The following is a 25,112-nucleotide window of genomic DNA, read 5'->3' as shown; positions in this document are numbered from 1 at the left end:
GCTAGGTAGACTACTTACAGAAAGCAAGCAGTAAAAAAGTTTGACATGATTTGAAATTGTTTTGCATCATTTGACATGATTTGAAATTATTTAAGGGTGCTGTGAAATGATTACTTAAAGCCCTTCAGCCTGGCCTGACTGTAAACCACAGCTCTGTACTAGTGGAGGCAAACTAGGGAACTGCCAATGAAGTACAAGAATAGGCAGAAGTTGGGCTAAGAATCTGCAGCAAACTAACAGTTGGAAAATCAAATGTGAGTCATTTGAGGTGTTGTTATTCACAAAGATAAGGATTTCTGACTCTCTGAGAGCGAAGTCTCCCTGCGAAGCCACAAATGAGAATGAATAAGTTCAGTGAGGTCTCAGCTGGTGTAGCAGAAGAGGTTCCCGCACTACAGAGCTGAGATTTTGTGGGCATCTACTTAGGTTATTAAACTGCCAGAAAGAGAGAAGAAATCACACAACTAGGGCTACAAAGGCAAAGGAAGAATTTTTCTGTCTGTTTCTAGAGTAATTCACTGTATAACCTTTATGCGTCCACTTCCAAAAGGAGATAGGATCCAATCTGTCTCTGTCAGTGAGCATTACAAATAATTTGATTCTAACCTCTGCTACTGTCCTGCCTAAAAATGAGTGACAGATTGACTGACAGAAGAGAAAAAGCGCATAAGACTTTGAACTGCAGCAATCATTACTGCACCAATATTAACTAAAGATGAAACTAGCAGCACTGAGAAACACAGAGAAAATTGTGAATAGGCTGATGTAGGTATGAATTGCGCCGCAGATCTAGTGAGCCTCCCACAGCTGAGCCACAGACCAATGCACAGTTACTTAAAGGCAGTAGAATTGAAAACAACTAGCAGACACAGCCCAGCATACCCAACTCATTATGGTAATTTCACAAAATGGGCTTAATTTAGAAGGGAATGATACACAATCACAACTCTTTCTTTCTTGCTTGCTTTTGGGAAGGTGAAAGAGTATTGCCTTACTGCACTTCCCATTTGCAAGCCTGGTTAAGGAAACTCCCTCTTCTACAAAGGGTGAAGACCATGAGTGTATTTTCACACCAGAGTGATATCTCACTGTCACCTACAATACCCGCTCCTTGAAGAAGAGTAGTCAGGACACGCAAGATAAGCTAATTCATACCTCAGTCAGACATTTCAGTCCAGCAGTCTGTGCAGTCATCCTGCCTGGAGGTGAACAAAACCAGAGTCTGCTGGCGTGAGCAGCTGCAGAGAAATCCAGAGAGAGCTGTGTGCGTGCAGCGATACTCCCCGCTCCAGCCTGTGCCGCGCTGCTCTGGGTTGTGTCGCTGGGATGCAGCTTGAGTGGGTTTCTGTAGAATATCTCTTGTGAGATACTTATACAATGGGAGGCCTTTGCATGTCAAACTGTTTTAAGGAGGATTTCAAAACTCTATTATTTTAATGCTTCTTTCATTGTTTTTCCTTATCACCTCAAGTTTGTAGCAGGGCCCAGCATCCAACAAGATGCATGTCAGAGGAGTGGGACAGCAGAAAGGCAGGGAAAACTTACCCTACGGACATTGGTGGAGGGAAATCTGGAGGGAGACTCAGCCTCCTGACAGAGTTTACCTTTAAAGAGATTGGAAGTGTTTGATTAGGGGGCTGGATGACTGGATCAATATGGTAAAGTCAGCAAGTAGCGCATGAGATGTATAGGAAGAGCAGCTCAAGGTGTATCCTGGGACTGGAGAGCAGGAAGGTGAGAAGCTGCAGGGGACTTCCAACTTGCCTTTGCCTTTGCTCACTTTTGTCTCCACTCTGAAAGTTCCCAACTTTCCAGAAGCAAAATGCTTACGTGGGGCCAAGGAAGAGGAAACAGGTGGGGAGAGCCAGATTCAGTGTTGCTGGACCTTCAAGGGGAGGAATCTGGGGACAGAAAGCAGGATGAGAGAATGTTTGCGCTCACAGAGGTGCAGGTTGCTGGGGCTGGGGACACAGGGGATTTGGAGGAAGCTGCTGAGAAAGATGGGGTATGGTGGTCCAGAGTGTTACACAGAAGAAGACAGGAGAGACACCAAGTAACTCCGAGAACCACAGCCATCTTCATTAAGACACAGGAGTTTGAGTCACTGTCCTGAGCCAACTGCAAGCCAGCACCACGCGACCCAGGGCTGCTGTGACCCAGGTCACCAATTTTCACAGCAGCAGCAGTTGACTTTAAAGCCATGTATGGGTACCAGCACCTATTTCTTAGGAAGAACTTGGGTATAGCTGAGATTATTCTTTGTCTCACTCTTAGGAGGCTGCTTATACCTGTCCCTGTTGCTTTTGTCCATTTAAGGGCCAGAGAGAGAAAGAAGGCACATTTCCAAACTATTTTCTTCTGCCAGTAAGTGGGTAGATATATAAGCTTTGCTTTGTAGCAGTGTTACATTAACACTTGAGGATGCCAAATCTAAGCAATCTGACCTTCTAAGGGAAGCAATATTTTTTACTGTGGTTACTGGTGTCAGTCTTCATTGAAGAGCACAGCAATATTTTTGACTAGGGGTAAGTACTGTTGCTGGGGTCTGAGAACTGATTAGAGCTTGGCAGCAGCTTAAAAGCTTTTATCCAATGTTCATAGAATTAAACAAAAATTTCCAGGTTATAGGCATCCACTTCAAGTGTTAGGCATGCTGATGACCTATCATAGTCAGATGCGTCCTGTCCTGTCCTCAGCTCTTGCAGAGGCTGAAGGTAAGACTACAACAAAGTATTTAGTAGTGAATTGGTTGCTGATACGTTGATTAATTGAGATTTCCCCAAAACAAAAATTCATTGTCCCTCTACAGGGCATTACTCTGCTATATGGTGACCTTTGAGACCACATGAGTACACTTGTACTCATGTCTCCCCTCTGTCTTATGGATGGAACTGAACCAGGGAGGCACTAAGAAAAAAGTGGGAGAGGAGCATTAATTTCTTTGATGCAGGTGTCTCCTAGGCCAGGACAGAGAAAGCTCATAAGCACCTTTAATTGCTCCAAGGTAGGCACAATGGAGGCTCGTTCTTTCCAAAGTTGCCCATTCTGAGTTGTTCTTTTTCCCTAGCAGAAAGAAAGTGTTGTTCGTTGTCAGTGTTGTTCATTGTTACTTGTACAAAATCTCATCTCAGAGCTCTGGCAGCTTCTGAAACATTATCACAAATTTTCATGTAACTGGTATTTGGTTGCATAAGGTAGAACTGTCAGAGCTATGGTAGGAACAGTGAGGTTTTTAAAGCATACAGTTCTCTGGCATATGGGCTCTTTTCACCTCCTTTATACAGTGTAGTCTCACCTAATGGAGTTTTTCTGGGTCTAAACAGAATGGTCTAAGGCATTACCAGGCTGGAGATTATGAGATGCTGTGAAGGATCACACAAGGACTCCTGTTCCATTTCAGAGTAATAGCAGGTAGATTACTAGCAAGGGCAAGTCATAACCCAGGTGACTTTGCAGTGAATTGGATTAGAGACATTTGCAGACCTTCTTTGTGAAGGACCCTGTTGAAAGGAAGCGGTTGAAGGAGCCTCATGCTGAGAGGCTAAGGAGCACAGATGGGGTCACTTCTTACACCTCTGCAGCTACTCCTGAAATTACTGTGTTATCACACCCCACCACAAACCCTACTCAGACAAGAAAGCAACTGCAAATTACACAGCAGCTCCGCCACTGGCTGCCTTGAGCTCCCCACGTGATGGGATACTGCTGGGAACTCACCTTCACTGGCCACCATGTACCATTGACTTTGCTTGACCCAGGGGCTTCCGCTCTTAGAAGGGAGTTTAAAAGAAGATTTAGAAATTAATGTAAGTATCGGCAAATCCTTAGAAATACTGACAGGTGTCTGTCATATTCAAGACATAAAATGCATCTTGCTAGGCTTTTTGAAGTGCTCAAATATGAACATTTTATATTTAAAAAAGTAAAGGAAGAACATTTCGTATAGAACTGAATGTGTGGGCTGGTACCCAAAAGCTGAGAAATAAATCATTGTACTATTGTTGTAGTTCTCCTCAGACCCAGGAAATTCAGAGTGTAAGCTGTATTTAAAAAGTTAACAAATTTTCATATAGAAATAGAAGACATTTAAACAACTTTAACTCAAACAACTGTATGGAAGTATTATTCAAAGCATTATTCAGGGAAAATGTATCATTGCCCCAGAAATAGCTTCTTGGAAAATATATTTACCTCCTCTGGAAGCACAAATATTGAACCTCTATCATAATCAGTGGTGTTTATCACCACTTTGGTGATGAACAATCACCTTAAATTCTGAATGATCCAGTTCTTGTGTCTGTTTCTCGTATCAGTCTGACATAATTACACCTGCAGAATGATGGAAACATGGCTTTGTGCAGTTATTGTGTCTAAAGTAATCCCTATTTACCCTGGAATATAAAATTTAAATCACATCCTTTCTGACGTACACAGCCTCACCCATAATAAGAGACTCTGCAATCGCAAGAGAGTAAACAAATCTGGTCATGATGGTTAAGCAGAGAAACCAAGCTTCCAACTTCAGCTTTGTGGCTCATCTTCATTTCCCAAACCCATTCTAAATACAGAAAGAGGCGTCAAGTTACCAACATGCTAAAGAAAGGTGGCCTCAAACCTCCAAGTCAAAAGAAGCTACAAACCAATTCAAGCAGCTTTGTGACTTCTCTTCCAGCCTAGCCTAGCCTACCCCAACACATTAATAGTTGGGTTTTCTAATACTGCAGGTTTTGCAACCACAATAGCATAAGAAAGACACAAGTTATAAAAACAAAGCAGTGTGCAGTAATGGGAGACAACTTAATGGGAGACAACTTAATTTTTTAATAATGTACTTAAAAGGGCCAGTCAAGTGATGGAATTACAGCGAGCACAAACTGTTTCTTCCAAGTGTTTACTTTTGACAAGTCCAGTGTTTTCATGAAGACAAATTGTGTCAAGCAGCATGTTCAGCCCACACACTCGTCTATTCCCTGAGGATGTGAGGGCTGGCCTTCATATCCAAATGAGGTCAGGGGAAAACTTCCATCTCTTTGCACTATCTTGCTGCTTTTAAAAAAAAGAAGAGAAAAAAGAGGCAGGCAGAATGAGAGACACAGCAGAGTTCCCAACAACTGGGGCCTGTGTGGCTTTGACCTGGGCCGGTGAAGGTAGATGTGCAGGGTGAGGAGTCCTTTTTGTGCAGCCTGGGTTTTTTGGTGAGTGCTGCTGGAGCCGATTTGCCAGCCAGCTAGCAACCTCCCCGCAAGTCGAGGAACTCACCGAGCGAAATCAAAGATTGCCAGAAGAGACGCAGAGCTTTCAGCAGTAACATGAGATTGCCAAGGACATAGCTCTGGATGACACACCTAGGGTTATTTTAGCAAATGAGTGTTTATCATGCAGTGTAGATGTACACAAAAAGACACAGCAGTCTCAAGAAAAATAGCTGCATTATACATAAGAGAGGTACTATTGCAACTGTGCTCTGTATAGCTGCATATGACACAATGCAGACCATCATATATTGCTTACAAAATAGCTTAAACTTCATAAGCAATGAGAAACGCTCTTCCTATTCTTATTCTAACATAATTTGCATCACAATTGAGCAACGAGGCCTCGATCAGGAAAGTGACCCTGCTGTACCAAGCACCAAACAACCCAGGGATAATAGCTCTTCCTTGAGTTCAATTTTATGCGCAGTGAAATGTTATAATTAGGACATAGAACCTATCAAATAAACCTATGTTTAGAGAAAACAGCCTGAATGTATTTTCATCAAATGTACAGGAAGCAATAGACTGCTCTTAAATCTTGCCTCACAAAAGGTAGGCACCAGCTAAATTAATCTATTGTCCGTGTAATGAAGCTGTCCAACACATTCTTTGGGATAATAAACTAGCACTCCCCAGTGCAAATCATAACACGTTCTTAGGTGCAGTAACACAGGGACAGCTCAACTAAAAAACGGCTCAGGCACTAAAGTATTGGCTCTTCCCAGCCTCCTCCCTCGTTCTGGAAATCAGATTAGGGACTGCTCGATTTTCCTGGGCTCCAGGCCGGTTGCACACAGAGAGCTTTTCCACTGTTGTTTGGTTGGTTGGTTGGTTTTTAATTACTTTTTTTTCCTTTTCCTTCCTCTTTCTTCAGCACCTCCAGGGCTGTTTGGGCAGAGGGAGGGAAGCAGCATCCTGAGACATTTCTTAGCAAGGAAGGGCCACGTGCAGGAATTTGGGTTGGATGGGTGCATGCAGAAGTTACTCCTCGATGTGTGGGTTGGTTTTCTTCTTTCTTTCTGAATAGCCAGGCTATTTTAATCTTTTCAATGGTAATGATGTGTGCAAGGAATGATTCTGTTGTTTATTGAAGCTGTTAAACCATAATTGCAAGGAGAGGGTAAAGGAAATGGCTTTTTCATATACTTCTTGATATCATTTCTATGCTAATAATACTCATATTGCTATGTTTGAGAAAGGACATATATATATATTTATATGGGGAAAAAACCCACATTAGCAGGGCAAGAAAGGTGCCTGTCAGTCTGAGAGGGTGGCAATAGGTAAGACAAAACAAATTGCAGGCCTGACTGATTTCTTCCCTGGATACCTGACATGAGAAGAAGAGTTGGCTACAGCCGAGTTTATAGGACCATTTCATAGTATGACTGCAAGCCAAAAAAGCCTGTTGGGTTTCTGTGCTCCATTTGGTACGCTGCCACAAACAAAGCATACAGCAGCCAGCAAACATCCAGCAACTGTTGACTTCCTCCTCTGCAGCAGCAGCAAGCTGTTTTATGGCTGCATCAGCAGATGGAGGCTTTTTGGCATAAATGTGGGGAGATACTGGAACTATGGAATAGTATTTTCCCTGGTTTGCCACACAAGCACATTTGGAGGCATATAGGGGACAGAATCTGGTTATTCCTATGTCTGTGATCTATTAATTCATAATTACTGCTGAAGTGAGGGGTGAGATTAATTTTGCTTAGGTCTAGATGCCTGCCAGGTAGTCGCCCTGGGCTCTTTTTATACTTGCTGGACAGAAATTGACATTTTTAGTAGGCAAATAGTCTTGATGTGCTTAAATGTCCCCTTGAGTTTAAGTGAATTAGTCAGTGTCTTTTTTTCTCTCTCTCAACCTCACAGGGAGGTTAGATAAAGAGGCCAGACATAAATGCCTATGCTGTAAACAACTTAAATGAAATCCCACAAAGGGTGTCTGGACCTGACAGAAACATGACGCATCAATAAGGATTACTCCTGCAACTATTGATAGCCTTGTCTCCGTTGCTCCTATGTAGAAGGCTTACAAGTAGGACTTGTCAGGAAGACCTTTCCTGGATCCTAAAAACAACAGCTACCAAACCAAGTTGGGGTTTAATGGGCAATGCTTTCTAATTGCTGGAATCCAAAAAACTGCCTTGGCTTGCTAAGCATCTCAATTTTTTGTTTGTTTGTTTTGCCTGCAACAAGTCTTTATTTAGATTTGCTGTCATTATGAAGTCAGAATCTCAGTGTTGTTGTTTACAAAGCTGAAGCCACATTTGAAGGAGAAAAACAAACCCGCTAATACTCATACTCAGAATATAGCTTAATCTCCTGATTCAGCTTGCTTTTATGTCTTTTGGGGAGGGGGAGCAGGGGGAGAGCAGCTGCACTGGACTCACATACAACTCCCATGCAAAAATACCATTTCTCCAGGCTACCACCTTAAAGATTGAGGTCTTATCCCAGTGTCTTCATTTCCACTTTTGACCGGCGTTTTCCTTCCTCTTGAATGCAAATGTATTTCAAAGCTGTTTCAGCCCTTTCTCTCCCCTTGTTGCTTCCCCAATTATGAGGTCTTGTGGTCTTTTAGGTAGCTGCCAGGCATCCAAGAAAAGGGGAATGAGATAACTTTATGTTTATTTGAGAGTGAATCTCTTATGAATAAAGTAGGACCTCAGAATATCAGGGTTTTTATGCTGTTCTAATTAATTTTTTTCAGAAAGTCAGACTAATTCCAATTATAAGCCTACATTATAACATTTTGCAAACCGTGTGTCACAAGTTTTCTTCCACCACCAGCAGTTCCCAGTTACAGGTCAGCAGGGCTTTATATCACTAGCATGTGACATGTTAGTGTACACTGCTCTTCTGGAATCATCGCAACACACGTGACTGGGCCAAATTCTCTATTAGTTCATTTGTAAAATTGCACACATTCTATTTAGGCTTGAAAAAGTGCCTGAGAAAATAACTTTACTGGAAGCATAGGCTTCCTCATCAGGCTGGAAGGGATGAATTCAGTAGGACCATCCTTTTCCTGGTGTCACAGAAAGAAAGGTCAGTGTCAGCAACTGCTCATTAAGTTTAGCAAAGTAAGGAAAGGAGATTAGCAAGATTGAGCTCTGTCACCTCTTGCTTTTTTGGTTCAAGTCTTCAGTCAATGAAAAATCATCTGTGCCTGATTAGAATTCACGTCTGTCAGAAGGTATTTCAAAGAGACAGTAACCTCTGCCTGGCTCAGGCTGAGGTAAGTGTGGAAAATCCACCTCTCCTTACAGCCAGTTCAGCAAAGACTAATGAACATTGATGAGACTGGAAACTTATTGGTCCAGAGAAAGTCAAGGAGAAACCCTTCCCTGGAATTTAACGACAGTCAAGGATTCTGAAGGATGCTGTGGTTTTTGACTGCCACTTCTCTACTACCTTCCATGAATAGCACATGGAAATGGTACAGAGAAAGTTTTCACTGAGGATGGCTAGAAGTCCAGGCTTTGTTTTGTTTAATTTTATTTTGCCATTACCAGGGACAGAAGCCCTGGTTACTTCATTCAGGAAGGTGCCACGCATTTTTTGAGGAGTGTGAAAAATCAAGTAGAGCCCTTCAAGAAATAAGGTTTATAAAGGTTGGGGGGGGGGGGGGGCGCTGTGTGTGTGGAATTCAGCGATATTAAGTCTAAAAATCAAGCTCATTTCTCATCAGTGGTATAACAGTAAATCTCAGAACAATATTTCTAGGGCAAACATGATAACAGGAAGAGTGGGAATGGAAGCGAGCCTATCTGAGATATTCTGTGTGGTACTCAAGTGCTTACATAGTAAATTGCACAGCACAAGAGACTGTTCTGTTATGTTACTGTACCGTACTTGTGTTAGGTACTGACTGATTGCAGTCAGTTCATTGCCCCAGAAGAACACAGGAATTGGAAAAAAGAGGCAGCATTCTGCTTTTCTTGAAAGAGATCTCATTTTCTGTCTGTAGGTTCTAGAAATGTGAACAACCAAAGAAAGTGAGAAACTTGAGAAGAGCAAGACAACCTCTTAGTTCAAGCTACTGTTGTAACCTGTTATTTGTACATTTTTACTTACAGCAATTGCAAAGTAGTCAGACCAAACCTCAGAGAATAAACTCTAAAGTATTTCTTATGGACCTCTTAACCTGACTTAGATGTAGGGCTGCAGCATCTCACAAGCCATTTGATATATGCACATGTGAATACTAAGTACAAAATGTAAGTAGGAAACAGGTATTTCAGTGACCCGAGCTAGACTCTTCTTCCAAACAAGCCTCCAGCTCTGGTGACACTACAGTGAGTATTTCAATGTACCCACCATGTCTCTCATCTTAGAAGAGCTGCTGAGTGATTCCCTCTGTCATTAGAAGAGAAAAAAGTAGTCGTGTTTTCTGGGGCAGAAGAGGCAGTGGTGAAGGAAGGAAAGATATTGAGAGCTATCCACATTCATGAACTACTGGTTCCCATAAAAGCCACCTGGAGGGTATGTGCTAGGACTATTGTTGTTGTCTTATTTCTGATATTAGCCTGGAGCATTTCCTTATGCTCCTTGTAACCTGCAAACAGAGCAGAGGTAGGAACATCTGACTATTTCTGCTGACAGTCAAAGCCTGTTTGACCAGCTCTAGGGACAAGTGACGTGACCCAAACAGGAATCACAGACCAACCTCTGAGAAGTCTGGAAACCAAATTCTAACAAAAGATTCTGGAAACTAAAACTCTGGAGAAATAACTCCTTTTGTTTTACTGATTTCTTTCTCCTGTTTCCCTGCCTGTGACTGTACTGTTTTACTCTATATCAGTTTCTCTTCTCTGTGTGCATTTCAAATGTTCAGAGATACATAATCAGGTAATCAGCTAGAATGATTTACTATTCATCATTTGCTATGTCCAAATAGCTGTATCCATCCATCGTTAAACATGTTAAACAGATATGTAACAGGAGAGCTGCATGAACATTACCATAAGTAAACACATCTCCACAGGCTTTAAAACAAGATTTTTTTTTATTTTTTTTTTTTTGGCAACACAAAAAAGAACGAACCTCATACTGCATTGTAGAAATCTCTGCCTTTGGGGGCTCAGGAGGTCAAAGGTACATGCAGATTACAGAAAGGATGAGAAATTCACAGAATACTTACTCCATCAGTCTTTTCCTGTTCCTTCTCTCTGCTCTGTACCCTGGCAGGAACATTAGGCTTCACTCTGAGAAGTCAAAAAGACTTCCTTTCAGAGAATAAGAGAAAAAGAGCAAACAATTCTTATCCTGAATGGCTTTCTACACTCAGGTGTCTGTGAAAGGACGCGCAACCCTTCACTAGGTTGCAATTACATTACCTTAGAATTCCTACTTTGAATTAGACATAGTATATTTAAATCTAGACCCAAACCTTTGAACAGTATCTTTGAAAGTAATGAGAAAAATTAGTAGTGTGACAGCGTATGCCCTTTACTGCAGTTTTGTAGTTCTTTGGAGTCCATTGTTCCCAAATGATCTATTTATCTGCTTTGAGCTAAGAATGTGTACAAGATGTGGCAGGGTGGTGGCCTGATGGGAATGCTGATCTCTGAGAGCAGAACTCTTTTTTCCTTTGAGCTAACAAGAGTATTTGTATCTGCCTGTCTCCATGACTCATGCAGTGATTGTAAGTTATTCCCCTCTGGGACCCAGAGGCTACCAGCTCATCTGTTTTACTGCATGCAGTAACTCACTTGCCCTCTCTGGAAAGCTTCCTTACATAAATAGCTCTATTGACAAAGGTCCCATTTCAGGATACTCTAATGGTTTCAATGGCATATTTCATATTTAAAGTTCAATATCTGCTAAAGCACCTAGTAAAATAAGATTTAAAGAGAGAAAGCCCGTCCTCTCAGGCTCCACTCCACTGACTCCACTCCTCCACTGGTCCTCATGCCCCTAGAGATCCTATCTCAGCACTGATATCAATATACTTCCCTGCTTTTTGTGAGTGGTATGGACTCTCCTGCACAGAGCTCCATATGCAGTTAGTAGAACAGCAAAGCAAGAGGGAAGCAGAGAAGACAATATCTTCAAAGCTCCATAATTTCCTCATTTTTCTATTCTAGCAAATGACTGGTTTCAGTAAGGCAGAAAAGGAGCCAGCATAGAAGGTTGTGGTTGTTGCATGGTTCACCTACCTCAAATACAAGCACATCAATGTACCTCACTATCCTTTTTCTGACAGAAACTGGTAGCAGACATTTAGAGTAAACCCAAGACAAATACAGGAAAGTTTTGTCTCCAAAGTCTTCCTGTTCTTGAAAATAGGCCCATTGGAACTGAAAGTTATACCTGCATTTTTACTAAACCTTTGATGGTTTCTCCTGGAATGAGCTTCTAGGAGATACTTTGACCAATCCAAACTCCACATAGTCTGATTTACCCTCCTTTGATACAGTCCTTCCAGTATACATAGAGTTGTGAGTACGAGTGTAGAAAGGGACAAGTCTTATTTACCTGTGAACGGGTCATTTGACTACCCCTTATCTCTCCAAAACCTAGGCGGCCTGGTCTCAGTCACAAAAGACCATCTGTGGGGAGGGAAAAGCGGTTCTCCTGGAGCATCCTTCATTCTGTGGCAGCAGCCCAGACAGCTGAGCTGCATCACTCCCCAGATACATGGCTGGTGCTCTCTGCAGTATGGAGAAGCCCAGACTGACTAGGTTAGCTGTCTGAGAGTTAAAGAGCAAGGGTAAGGGGAGATTAACCTCTCCTCAAGCAGAGTAAAGGGAGATTAACCTCTCCTCAAGCAGTGGACACAAGGAGACCCTAAGTGACTATGAAAGAAAACATTTCCATTCATGTACCTACAATTATTTTCCTGGCAGTGCTTTAGCTTTCTAATCCTTTTCTGCAGCGGTAAAAAGCATTTGGTCTGCTACTTCAATTAGAAGTTTTGTACATACACAAACTGAATAGGATGTAAATCAGCATAGGATGCAGTTCTTCCAGATAAGCAGCCCTATGTAAATGTAAGGAGTTAATATAATCTTTGCTAATCCAGTTTATTTATGTGGTAAATCATCTTGGACCCTACAATTTTATCTTAAAGACCAAAAAACCCCACCACTTTTAAAATTAATTTTCATTTGATTCCACTTCTTTCAGTAAAAAGTAACATATGAAAGAATCACATGAAGAAATTTCTAGTTTGAGCCCATCCAGCTGTACATTCCTTGTCATGCAGTTTTATCTAACAGCAAAACCCAATTCTCCATTACTGCTACACTTCTACTTAGTTTGTCTTCCAGTACAAATTTTAAAGCAAATGCCAAGCAATTTGTTGGGATGACACAAACAATACAAATGAACCTTAAGTGAGATGTTCTTTATCAGCTACTAACAGTATCTATCCATTCTTCATCTCAGAAATTGTGTAGGTAAAACATTTCATGTATTTAAGAAGCTTTTAGTAGGCCTAGCTAACATGTATAGGGAATACAAAATCAAAGTTAAAATAGAAGAAAAAATAACATCCTATGAAAGCCTGACTGATTTACCATTTTAACTATTTAAAGGATTTCTTTTTTGCTTCAAATGGTTTTACACTCCACAGATTATGGAATTTTTAAACAGGAAGTGAACAGGTTTTCTTGGACCTTCTGGCAACCCCCTCAAAGTGAAATCAAACCATGAATTAAATCTCTGAACACTTCTGTGTTGCCAGCCAGATAAATAAGTAGCACAGCAGGGTGCAACACCTGCAGATGTATTTCCCCAAGCCTGTAGCTCTCTTCCCCAGAGCAAACATACTGCAAAATTACTGCTACAGGTGTCCCACCGAACGCTTGCCTTCCCACATCCGTTGCCTGTTGAGGAGGTGTCAGGGGTTTCTACTCCACAGCGCAGCTCAGGCTCAGCCTATTGCTAGGGGCAGGATTACACTGGTTTTCTTGGTGTAAAAGTAGCATCAGCCACTACAAATAGCAAGGCAGAAACAGTATTCACCTCCCCACTGTCCCACTTGTTATGGGGGCACATAGCAAAGCTTCAGACAGACAGAACAGCACCTCGTACCTTCACCATTCACAGCACAGGTGACAAGCACAGCAGCCTTTTTCCTTGGGATGGTGTGCAATCATAGAAAATCAGGGCTGTAAGGGACCTCAGTCTAAAGAACTAGTTTATTCATCTGCCTCAAGGCGGGATCTACTGCACTACTGCAACATTGACAGATGTTTATCTAACTTTAGGGTATTATTAAAAGCTACTGGTAATGGGCACACCACAACAACCAGACAAATTATTCCTATGTTTTGCTATATTTTTAGTAGCATTTTTTAGCAATACATTTTACCAGAAGCTTTATCACCATCTTTCTCAATGCAATTAAAGTTAAATTTAAACAGTATTGTTAAGAAATCCCACTCATTCTCAGGAGACATAATTTCATTTCCCTTTTATCACTTCTGGAAAATTCTAATTTTACTTCAGCAGGGCATGGAGATACCAGAAGGCTCTGCTGGGTTCCTCAATGGTCCTTTTTTCTTGTTTGGGAAGGAATTTGCATTACAGAGTACCAGAAGAGGGTAGCTGCCATTCTGAATTATTAGTTTCAGTTATTTACTGATAAATGTGCGTGTGTGGGGGGTGGTGGGGGTGGTGTATTATTTTTAAGGTTTTCCTTGGAAAATATCTCAACTATTGTCTAAACAAAAAAAATTAAGTTATAAGCTTCTAGAGAAGAGAAGCGTTAGAAAAGGGCTAATATCTCACACAGGAATCTACGACCAGTGTGAACATGGATACCCAGCACCCGCAGTAGTAGAATACAGGCAAGAAATATATTCATCGTAAAACCCTACCTGAGTAGCTGGCCTTTGTGCTTCTGAAAGCAGCTCCTACAACCCCAGTCACAGATATAGGGCTTATTAATTGGGTGAAAAGCTACCTGTCTTCCTAGGGGACTTGTAGGAAAGGCATTGGAGAATTACGTCCTTGTTGCCTCCTAACCGGTTTCTAGATTGCTTCCACCTGGAGCCCAGAGGGTAGTCACCCACTGCCTTGCTGGGAAGGATTTATTGGCTCATTGTTATCAGAATTTTCTACGTAGATAGTAGAACTAGGGAGAAAATTAAGTTGGTACTTGGGCTCATCACACAATGAAGGCATGTTTAGTGTGAGCTCTAACATTACTGTACTTCATCAGATCCATTCAAATGAATGAATGCCTTAAAGTTATAATCTTGTTTTATATCTGCTTTTATACCATAGACCTTCTATAACTCATGAACTTATCCCTATAACAAGTCTATAATATTTGACTTTATAACTGTATAACCCTTTAAAATTTGGCTTTCTAGGAGATGGAAGACAGTAATCAATATAAAACAGACAATCCAGCAGACACCATGATCCCACCCTCTATGATGCTTTGTAGACATAATAGGTGAAGAAATGCCTTCCTTTAGGCTGTAATTCAAAAAGAAATACCAAAGCATGTCTGAAAGAGTGCACTTTGTTTCCCTTCAAACCTCCCTTTGCAAATAAATACATTTTTATTTTAAGCATTCACCTCTTCCATTGGGAAAGTTGTTGATACCCACTGCAGGGACAAGGAGAAACATAAAGAAGAGATGGGAAATCAAGCAAAAATGTTATCTGCTGGTATCTGTGATGGCCAATAAAATAATTAACAGCACAGCTGTTAACAACTAGTTGGAACTAGTTTGTAGTGACCCCTGCAATCAGAAGCGTAGAAAAGGAAGGCAGGAAAGGGAAAGAAACCAGAGGTTTTCAGCTATCAGTGGAAAATGAATTGGTTGGTTCTACCCCTTTACACTAAATTGTCAAGTAGGCACATCTTATGCTCCCCAGCCAGCCATGCAGGCTGCAGGAAAACAATGACTTAAGGACTTCCCATTTTCCCTCATCAAAATCTTAATCTTCACAATAACACATTTGCTGCAAAAGCCACGAGAAGGGAACAGAGAAAACAGCTGGTTAGAGACCAGGCTGTTGGAAATAACCCGCATGAAGATGTGCATATGCACACACTTCCTCATTTTTAATTCAGTATGTGAAAAAACATTCATTGCCACTGGAAGTACAGTGTAATGCATCTTTTGATTACTCTCCTGGGCCAAAAGGGTAAGGAAGGCAGCGCATTCTTTAACGCTGAATGTGTTGATTAAATCTTGCGTTCTGACGAGGAAAACTTGGTTGAAACAATAAGTTTTAGGGAGGTAACCTTAATTAGAGTCAATCAAATGACACCGAGCAGTGAAAACCACAATTCTTTAGAGAATCCTGGTAGGAACTTCGCTTGAGCTAGGATCAAGCTCATATGTCAAGGTGGCGTTTGCCATGTTTTGTGCTGCTTTCCAGGAGCTGCCTTACTCCTGGAAGGCAAAGAACTGACCACTGTAAACATAAAAATAGTGGAAAAGGAAACATTTAATGGTATCAGAACCACTCGCAGAACAAGTACAGAAGCAGTATCCTGTTCATTTAAGTAAAGATCACTTTTTAGTATGAAAGCAAAGCTTTCCATGGAACAGCAAGAGTTGAGTGGGCTTGGAGAGATCAAAGGCAAGGGTGCTAGCCGGTTGTGACAGCTGGCAGTGCGAGGTCAGTACGTGCTTTTTACTAGGAACTGGACCGAAACTAGCATTTCCTTTCGTGAGTCACTGAACTAGCCACAGGTTCAAAGTAATGACACAGAGGTAAAATTGTCTGAGCATGTTAAAAGTCCTAGAGCTCTTACTTGGGCTTCAGCATCCCTCCCACAACCGAAAGAGACTTGAAGAGGAAGAAAACTCTTATAACAAAGATGTTCAGTCTGCTGGATGAGGTTATTTCCACCTTAAGGTTCACACTAATTTTGTTTGCTTTGCTAACATTTCTACCCATCTTTCTAGGCAGAAAAAATACCCAATACAATAAAAATCCAGTCCTTTCCACTGTGCACTTAGGCATACAACAATTATCTCCAAAGATAGCTATGAAACATGGAATATCTGAGCTCAGCACATGCTTAGGGGGAGGGAGAGGAATATATCTACCCTTATCGGTGACTACAGCGAGGTGAAAGAAGAGGGGAAGCTGACTGTGACTTGAAAGGCATAAATTTTTTTCTGCCTTCCAGAAATAAAAGCCCCAAACTTTTGTTTACTTACTCTTTTACTACCCTAGTAAAGATGTGAAGAAAGATGATAAAAATGTAAACTGGTAAATAATTCAGAAGGAAAACATTTCCGGTCCAAGAAATAAAATTCATAGAGTTTTAAGACTAAAACAGAAAACTGTGGTAATATAATCTGATCCCTACCATCACTCTCTCCTGTAACAATTTTTCATTGAGGCTGAAGCAAGTACACCCTTCCAAAAATCTCTGCAACAGTGATTTGAATATTTCTAGTTTGCAGGGTATCCACTCCAATCAACAGATAACTTATTTCCATGACCAATCATTCTCACCATTTAAATCAGTATGTTATCACTCTCCTGAACGTGCTTAGATTTAACTCCCATATTGATTCTTATTACATCTCAATCCATAAAACTGAAGAGTGCTATTCTTATCAAATTCTGGTTTCCACAGTGAAATCTTGATATATGGCTCGGCATCAAGTTTGGAGATATCTGCAATACTGTTACAATGATGTTGGCTGCTATTCATTATGTTCCTGACTGGAAGAAAACTAAAAGATAAATGAGTGAGTAAGCAGTTCTGTAAATAAGTATGAACAAAACCCCAAAAATGTTCCAATAAAAAAAAAAAGCAAAATGCTGGTAATTAACTGACAAATCAAAGTGACATTCTGGTTTAGCTTTATCAGAACAAAATAACCGATGCTCTGAGGTTGCCTATGACTCTGGGTACCCACCACTGATCTAAGAAGAAAGTCAGGTGCCTATCAGCCTCAGGAACAACAGCTCAAAGTGAAGGCTTCTGGGGTACAAGACTCCTTGCCCTGAAGCCAGCTGTCTAGGGAACGTGTCCTACTTTCACCAGCATGCTGAATAGCTGGAGAGCTGACCACTCACAACATCTGACTTAGGTTAGAGTTCACTATATTAAACTCCTATCTATATTGTGTTAGATATTTCAGGTCAGGAAAAAGCAGTACTATTTTTCTAAAGATTAGTTTTGTGGTAGAATAAACATAAGTTTTGCTTACAAGTTGAGAGTTAACTGCACAGAATAAAACATAATGAATTTAAAATGAAGATCAATTAAATGTACTCTTATCCCAGGAAATCACTTTCAGCTTAAATAATAATAGTGCCAGATCTGATTTTATTTATAGCTGTCGTTTTAGTCCAGTATCGACAGTTCTTCAACTTTTATAGCAAGATGAATAACAATGAAGCTTTTAATTTATTCTCCACTTAGGGGAACATACAACCTTTCCCCAAAATAATAGTAGATTTCTTATATTACTAATTGAGAAGCAACACTTGAAAATATGGTCAAAGTGCATTTCAAGACTCAGAACAAAAAAGGACAAAAAGAAGCCTCACCTTATTAGTATAGGACAAATGAAAAAAAAAAGAAAAGATATAGCGGGTCTGACGCATGCTTGTCAAGGGTGAGACAGAGCAAACAACAACCCACAGTAGATCTGGATACTGGCTTCTATTTAAGAACCAACTGATTATTTCCCATGCTTGTACTCTCCCATCAGCACAATCTTCCCTCGGTCTTGACTTCCCTCCGCAAACGGGAGATCCCTCCTGGCTTGGGAAGGTCAGGCTGCAAGTCAGGCTGGCTCCTGCCCTGCAGCTGCCTGCAGTTGTCAGTCTGCAGTCTTACCGCCAAGGTTCCTGGGCATCCCCTAGCATTTGTCTCTGTTGATCTCCCCCATTTCCAACACCTTCCTTCAGCTGGGATGTTTGGACATTCACACACACACATGCACACAATTATCTGCTACCTATAAAAAAACCCCACCCCTCCTGCATTCACAGGGGTATTTTTGCCTACCGCAGTGACTATTTATTTAATGTTTGTGATTGGACATATTGCTAAGCTACAAAAGAACCTCAGAGATTTTCAGAAGCATCTAATGGCCCTAAAAGTGTCTGTGAATTTCCTACACCGGAGCCATTCTTCCGCAGAAAGAGCTACCTCAACTTAACGAATCAATACTGGATGACTTGGAACAAATTGAGAAACCGAACAGTGAAAAACTACCCAGATCAAATGATATTCATTCAAGAGTTTAAAGCACTTCAGCTATGGAACTGCCATGACGTGTGATCTATAGCTTAGCACCGATGAAGTGCTAGAGGAATGGAAGGTGGCAGTGTGGCACCAATCTTTAACAAGGGCTCCCTGCCTCTGGTGAAAGTCACAGAAAAAACGCCAAGCCAAAGAAGAGAATGAATAGTAAATATGATATATGTATCAACATGACTTTTGTTCAGGGAAGTCATCCATCATATGGACAGAATCAATGCTCAAGTGGTCAGTTTGTCACCTTCCAACAAAGGTGGCAACAGTGCTCCGTATCAAAAGCCCTTCAGCCCTCTCAGTTTGGAAGGAAAGATTCCCTCAAGGACTGATAACTGCTTTTAAAAGTAGGAGAGAGCACTGAACTATATACAGTCAGTTTTCACAGTGGAAATGCAGTTGTCGTGATCCTCCTAGGTTCAGTGCTGGGATCTGTATTCTTCAACATATAAATAAAGTAACTTGAAAAAGGCTGAAAAGTGACATGACAAAGTTTTCAGATGATAAAACAATTTCTGGATCTTGAGATCTAGTGCAGCCTACAGCTCTGGCTATAGTGAACTGCCACAGAAGGATTGCATGATGTGAAATGACCAAGCAATAAAATGGTCAATGAAACTCAAGGACATGAGTGTAAGTAATGCACATGTGGGAAAAAAACCTAAGTACAGACTTGTTGATAAATTGTAAATTAGTTATTTCCATTCAGGAAAGAGCTCTTCTATCCGCTATAAATGCTTCTCTGTGAAGATCAGCTGGATTTTCCAGTAGGTGTCAAACAGGCAAAAATAGATGGTTTAGCCAAATAAATGTCTTGCTGCTGACACAACTGGGAGGCCTCACTCCCCCCTACCCTTCCTTCTTAGTTTTTTCCTTCATTCCTCCTCCTATCCAGCCTTCCCTGCTCTTTCCTCCCACATCCACTGACCCCAAGTGCGCGACCTCTCCATCTGCCTCTGCGACCTGACCGATCATAAGGCAAGCCAGCTCAACTCGCCAAAGACAAAAGCACTTATTTTTATTATTATTTAAGTGAGTTTTCTGCCATTTCAGTGAATTGGCTTACTGTGTGTCTGGACGAGCACCAGAAATGCACAGGCAAGCTGGGGTTTATGACTCCAGAAGCTGAGGGTGCAGAAGCTGAAAGAAAGAGCAGGACCTTTCCCTCTTGGCAGTAGCGAGCTGTTATCTTGGCTCAAGCTGTATTATGAAACCATAAGCTGGTGCTCATTTCTAAGCATCTGCTACTGGCCCTGACAGCAAATTACCTAAACTAATCTTTATTCTGATGCTGCACTGACATTCTTATATTCAGTGAATCAGACTTTGAAAGCAATATGGATAGTTACCTTCAAGCAGTGTAGATAATTGTGTGAACACTGTCCCAGAACTTCAGTAGTCTTCTCCCATTAAGTAATCATTAAGGTAATAGATCTTCCAGCTCTTCTCCCTGTTTAACAAATCATGAAGAAATTTAATGACAGAAGTCTATAATAAACTTTATATATATGCACAGATATTTTTGGATCTCACAATTCTTTCCTTGCTTTAAAGTGAAATACATCCATCTTTACTGGATTTTTTTTCCTGAGCACAGAAATAAACATGTTGCTATAGCCCCAGCAGAAATGTTACAGCTGAACTCGTTCTGCCATTTTGGAAACAAAATGTTGGCATCATTATTGTGAAGTCACATTTGTTGCAAAACTTGTCAAAGAATGAAATACTTCAGAAATTAATTACATGCTCTGAGACATACTTTTATAAAGCTACCACAAAATGGCATCCAAGGAGTACTCAGATATGAATCCATTTTAACTTTTGAAATCTTACAGCCTGAAAACAGATGACTCTACCTGGAGACAGTCCTGATCTGGGCTATGTCTCTGCCCTAACTTGATGTGTCAAATCCAAACATGGAAATACAGTGGCCAATCAGTCAAAAAGCTCCTCAACTTGGGATGAACACAAGGTCAGCAAAAGAATGTATCATTCACAGATGTTACCTTCTTTTTCTTCAGGACGTACAACCACAGAAAAGAACTGCGCAAACTTGAATGTTTAAACTGAAGAAAGCCCAAGAAATAAAGAGTCCCTGCTCATACAAACTCATGTTTCTAAGAATAAGCCATCCTGCATTACTGATACTGTGATAGATGGCAAAACTTACAGTGTCCACACACAGGGCAGCTAACGAAGCACAAGAAATGTGAACATATCCAACACTGAGATTTTTGATTTCTTACTGTCTAAAGAAAAATGAAACATTAGCAGATGTGCTAGACCGTCTGTTGTTAATTAATACATTTTAACGTCAATCAAATTTGGCCCATATTACAAATATTGGCTTTGGTAACTTGGTGCTTGTATGTGATTTTTGTACCATTTCTTTGCTCTGGAATAACTATAACCACACTGATCAAAACATCAGGAAGCTATATGTGTATGCTTGCTGATATAGCTCGGCATAGTGCTGGCCAAAAACATTTTAAGCTGTGTCACACTGCACTTCCAGCAGCATAGCTGTATCTAGGTTAAGTGCAAATATAGCAAGGCCTATACACACTGATTGATTTTTGTGCGAACAGGTCAGTGAAGTCAGGATGCCAGCCTGTCTTAGATGGGAATCTCCTGGTATTTAAATGAGCATTACAATTCCCTGTGGTAACCCTTAGAGAAAAATAACAGCCATAGCCAGCTCACACTTTTGTTAAACATTCTTCATCTTCCTGGTCTAAGTGGAACTATGAAAGTGCATTAGTATAAATATTTAGATATATTACATCATCCTGGAAAAACTGTCATGAATAAATACAAATCCAAGCACAAACTCTATTCTTCTAGTTTATAGTGAGAAAAACACATGATTCTGTATTCTCCTTTTCAAATATCCTCACCCTGCAGAAGCACAGACAGACAGCTTGCGAAACCCCAGTAAATTGCTGTTAGAAAATACGAGGGAGGGATGCAGCTCACAACCAGCACCTGGTGCACGTGGCTGGAGCTGAGACGGTGCAACTCTGCCCTGGCTCCCACCTTCTGTTTGACCTTGGGCAAACTGCTGCCTTTCTCTGGCCTCTGTTTTCTCTCTTGTCTTCTGTTTCCCTTCAATATGTAAGGTATACAATCAAAGGTGCAGAAGTTAAGCACAAAGATTCCTTGGAAAGTCCATTCGGACATTTAGTTCCACGTAACTGAAAAGTTAATTTTAGGTCAAGGATTCACAGGTTCACAACCAGGCACTACCTAGGATAAACCCAGCCTTAAAATGACTTGTCAAAGTCCTAGAAAACAGTTTGCATAGCAATGTAGCATTGCTTAAGACACATAAGTGATTAAAATATTTATTTGCAGTTAATTCTCAATTTAATGAGACTTTGCAAATTGAAACTTTAAAAAAGGGCATCTGTGTAATCTGGCAGTTCAGCATATGGATGCCGGGGGAAGGAAAGCTATTTTGTATGTCTTTAAAAGCTGACAGCAGAAGTTGACGGTTATGAAATGTGTATCTCTGAATTGTTGGTCTAAACAGAGCAGAAGCTGTTGGTCTGACGGTGGGCTGCGTGGGGACTGTGTCCAGAAGCGAGTGGGGGGATTCAGTGCCCAGCTTCAGCACTGAGATATCACAACTGGTGTGAAGCAGGAGTGATCGAAGGACAACACCAGACAACAGCTGGAGAGAAAGTGTTAACCACTGATATAGAAAACATTGCTTCTTCCCTCCCAACATCTTAAAGGACATAAAATAACCATTTTTCTGTCCTATAGAAACCTGGAGGGAAAGAGTGATCTTCTGTGTGTTTTTTAATAGCAGTAGTGTTGCAGCTTTGATGGCCAGAGAAAGTGAGGCTTGGAGCAAAGCTAACATCATTTATCAGAGCAGATATAAAAAATTTTCAAGCAGAGAGTTATGTGCAGGGTCTCAGAACCTGACAGCACATCTGATTTTTCCAAATATATCAGCAAGGCTAGTAAAAGATGCTGCCTCTCCCTGCCAGTCTTACTTTCCTGGAAATACTGTTCTGCAGTTATCTATCATAAGGAGTTATAACACAATTAAATTATCGAAAGAGTGAGGCCCAGGGAAGTTCCTGTACCACTAGTGAGTAGCATAAGAGAAAGAGAATAACTGCTGATGGGCACACTAACTTTTCCCTTCTTAGCAGTGTTTAAGGAACACATCTTTTATAGATTCACTCCCTCATTTACCACTGGATTCAGTGGATGTGACCCAAGTTTGACAGAAAGCATAATTTTCCTTAGCATAAAGCAGATGTGAATGTCAGAAGGAAGAGAAATGTATTCTTAAATAAAATAAGAGACCCCAGTCAGTGCTATGCTAAGCAGTCACTCTCTTTGGGTGTCGATAGAGTTATGGCAGTTTGTCATGTGAATATGATTCTTCTCCTTTCTCCAGGCATTGCCTTACAAAACTAATTCAAGAATACAGCGATTAATACTAGCAGCAGCATTATAATTCTATTGTGAAAGCAGCCACACAACATTTACCACATTGGCTGAATGAAGTGACTTCCCACTGGGGCAGGGAGACTAATGACTGAGATCAGAAGATAAATTTAGGACACTAGCAAGCCAACAAGAGGAACAAAAAATTAGAAGAAAAAAAAGAGTTAAAAAGCGAATAATTAGTATAAGCATAATCAAAGACAATTTGCATGGTTTATTGCCTGCTGATCCCATTTCTCTCCAACCAATGCAAGAAGCCACATGCTACGCCAGTGCAGATGTATAGCACTCAGGAGTACGTTTATTTCCTTGATCACAGCCCTTTGTCGTTAAAACGCATGCTATGAAGTTGGCTCTGACAAACCTCTGAAAAAGCCCTCCCTAAACAAGCACAATGTGATAAGAAACCAAATTCAGTTCTCTTTTATGACTGATTTTCCTTCAACCTCTATCATCTTTGAAGGAGACATTAGAGTAGCTAAAGTTACTTGCTAATCTCAAGCACCTTCTGAAAGTAGTCTCTAAAACTTCTCTTTCCAAACCAGTCCTAATCTCTGAAAATTGCTATCAAAAACTGCAGTAAAACAGCCATCCATCCATCCATTCTCAGCTCTTGTCACAGCAACTCAGAAAGATAGATAGCCATGCTGACGTGTGTTGAAAGCAAGCCAGATTTCAAAGAAGGCCATCTGCATGCAAAACTTGCTCTGTTCTCATTGTCTGAAATAATGCCTACTTCTATTTTCTTAGTTGTTTTGTGCGCCTCTGGCTTGTAATAGCACTTGCTTGAAATGGGCGTAGAAGAAAAGATATCTCAAGCATAAGGCTGGGATAATGCCACCGATCATATCCACCCCTTCTTCCGCAAAAGGCAACTTCTTAACAATGTGGTCATTGCCAGGGAAGTGTCATATTTTAGAACTTGGTATTTTTTGTACATTAAAATAAAGAGATTTATAAGCTTTTATATCCTGATTTCACCCAGTTTCTGTTCCCTCTCTCCTGCTTCTATGTTGTCTGCTGTTCTTATGCCTCCACCTCATCCTCCTTTTTGTTCCATACAAGACTAGTTTTTTCCTGACTATTTTCTCTGGATCTCTTGACCTGAATCTGCTTCTAAAATATTCTGAAAATAATTTAGCTAAAATTTTGAATTCTACCCTTGAATCTAGTTCTCGATGCTGGCACAGAAGTTCTCCAAATCCCTGTTTTAAAGAAATAGGGATAGGTGGAAGAGTTATCAAAAATAATGGCAAAACAATGCCACTGTTCTCTGTCAGGAAGGGGGCTGCTGCAGAGGAGCAGGAATTGCCATTTTAAGGGACAACTCACATTGTATTTTTAGTAAGGAACCACAACTGTCATAGCATGGTTGCACTAACTTCAAAGCAAGCCAAAAACTGAATTATTATAATTTAGTCCCACGAAAAATGCATTTGAGAATCACCCTCACTGTGCACAACCCAGATGTCCTATGTCCCTTCCCTGAAAAAATACAAGTGCTCTATTATTAGTAAAGGGCAGCAGCAGCCTCTAACAGAGCTGGGAGAGGAATGCTGGCAGGGCTAGAAAGGTAGTGTCTGTAGATGAACTCATTTGCTAGCTCATCAGCGAGCCTGGCCAGGACTTGCACAGCTTTTGGGACTAGCAGCCTGAAGGGACAAGCTCCATAAAGTTGCAGCAACAAAGCTGTTCTGTGCTTATTTAAGCAAAACTCTTCCTCTGAGGCAGAGTCTGAGAGCTCCCCATGGAAAAGTTATTTACATATTTGAGTGATACATCACTCAGTTATGTGAACATTTCTCAGGACTGTAAATCTGGTAGCTAGTATAAATCTGTGATCCCACTGTGGTTTTTTAGCTTCTTCCCTGTTACAGGCAGAGAAAAATTTAAATAGATAAACCTTATTAAAAGTGACTATTTTTCTTACCACTGAAGAAGAAACAGTAGCAAGATGAGCTGTAATTTTTCATCCAGATGGTGGAGAAGTTGGTGACTGTTTTTAGCTCTTGGACCACAGACCACAGGCTTTGAAGACTTGCAGTCCCATGCACCTCTCTGAAAAAGGAAGAGAAAAAAATTTGTTGTTCTATCTTCTAGTCAACAAGGCTGGGTTTAGTCATCGAAGCAGCACAAGTGTATGAGACAGCTCAAGTACAGTCAATTAGACATTTGAGGAATCAACAGAA

General features: G+C 40.8%; 1 long non-coding RNA gene across 4 annotated transcripts in view; it reads right to left on the bottom strand.

The window, feature by feature from the left end:
* The window catches only part of LOC142041760 (uncharacterized), a 46,277-nt gene that overhangs the window by 16,637 nt on the left and 4,528 nt on the right, over positions 1–25,112 (bottom strand). The window contains exons 2-5 of one of the 4 annotated variants that reach the window (XR_012653544.1): positions 24,854–24,981; positions 19,806–19,906; positions 1,546–1,604; positions 1,266–1,345 (exon numbers count right to left, since the gene is read on the bottom strand). This is a non-coding gene — a long non-coding RNA (uncharacterized LOC142041760). Of the gene's footprint in view, positions 1–1,265; positions 1,346–1,545; positions 1,605–10,247; positions 10,463–19,174; positions 19,212–19,805; positions 19,907–24,853; positions 24,982–25,112 lie in introns of those variants that run through there. The other 3 variants (XR_012653542.1, XR_012653543.1, XR_012653545.1) reach the window with 3 other exon arrangements.

This window comes from Buteo buteo, chromosome 19 (assembly GCF_964188355.1).
Source record: "Buteo buteo chromosome 19, bButBut1.hap1.1, whole genome shotgun sequence".
Classification (NCBI taxonomy): domain Eukaryota; kingdom Metazoa; phylum Chordata; class Aves; order Accipitriformes; family Accipitridae; genus Buteo; species Buteo buteo.
Note: the sequence above shows the minus strand (reverse complement) of the source record. Positions and strands in the feature narration are given on the sequence as shown.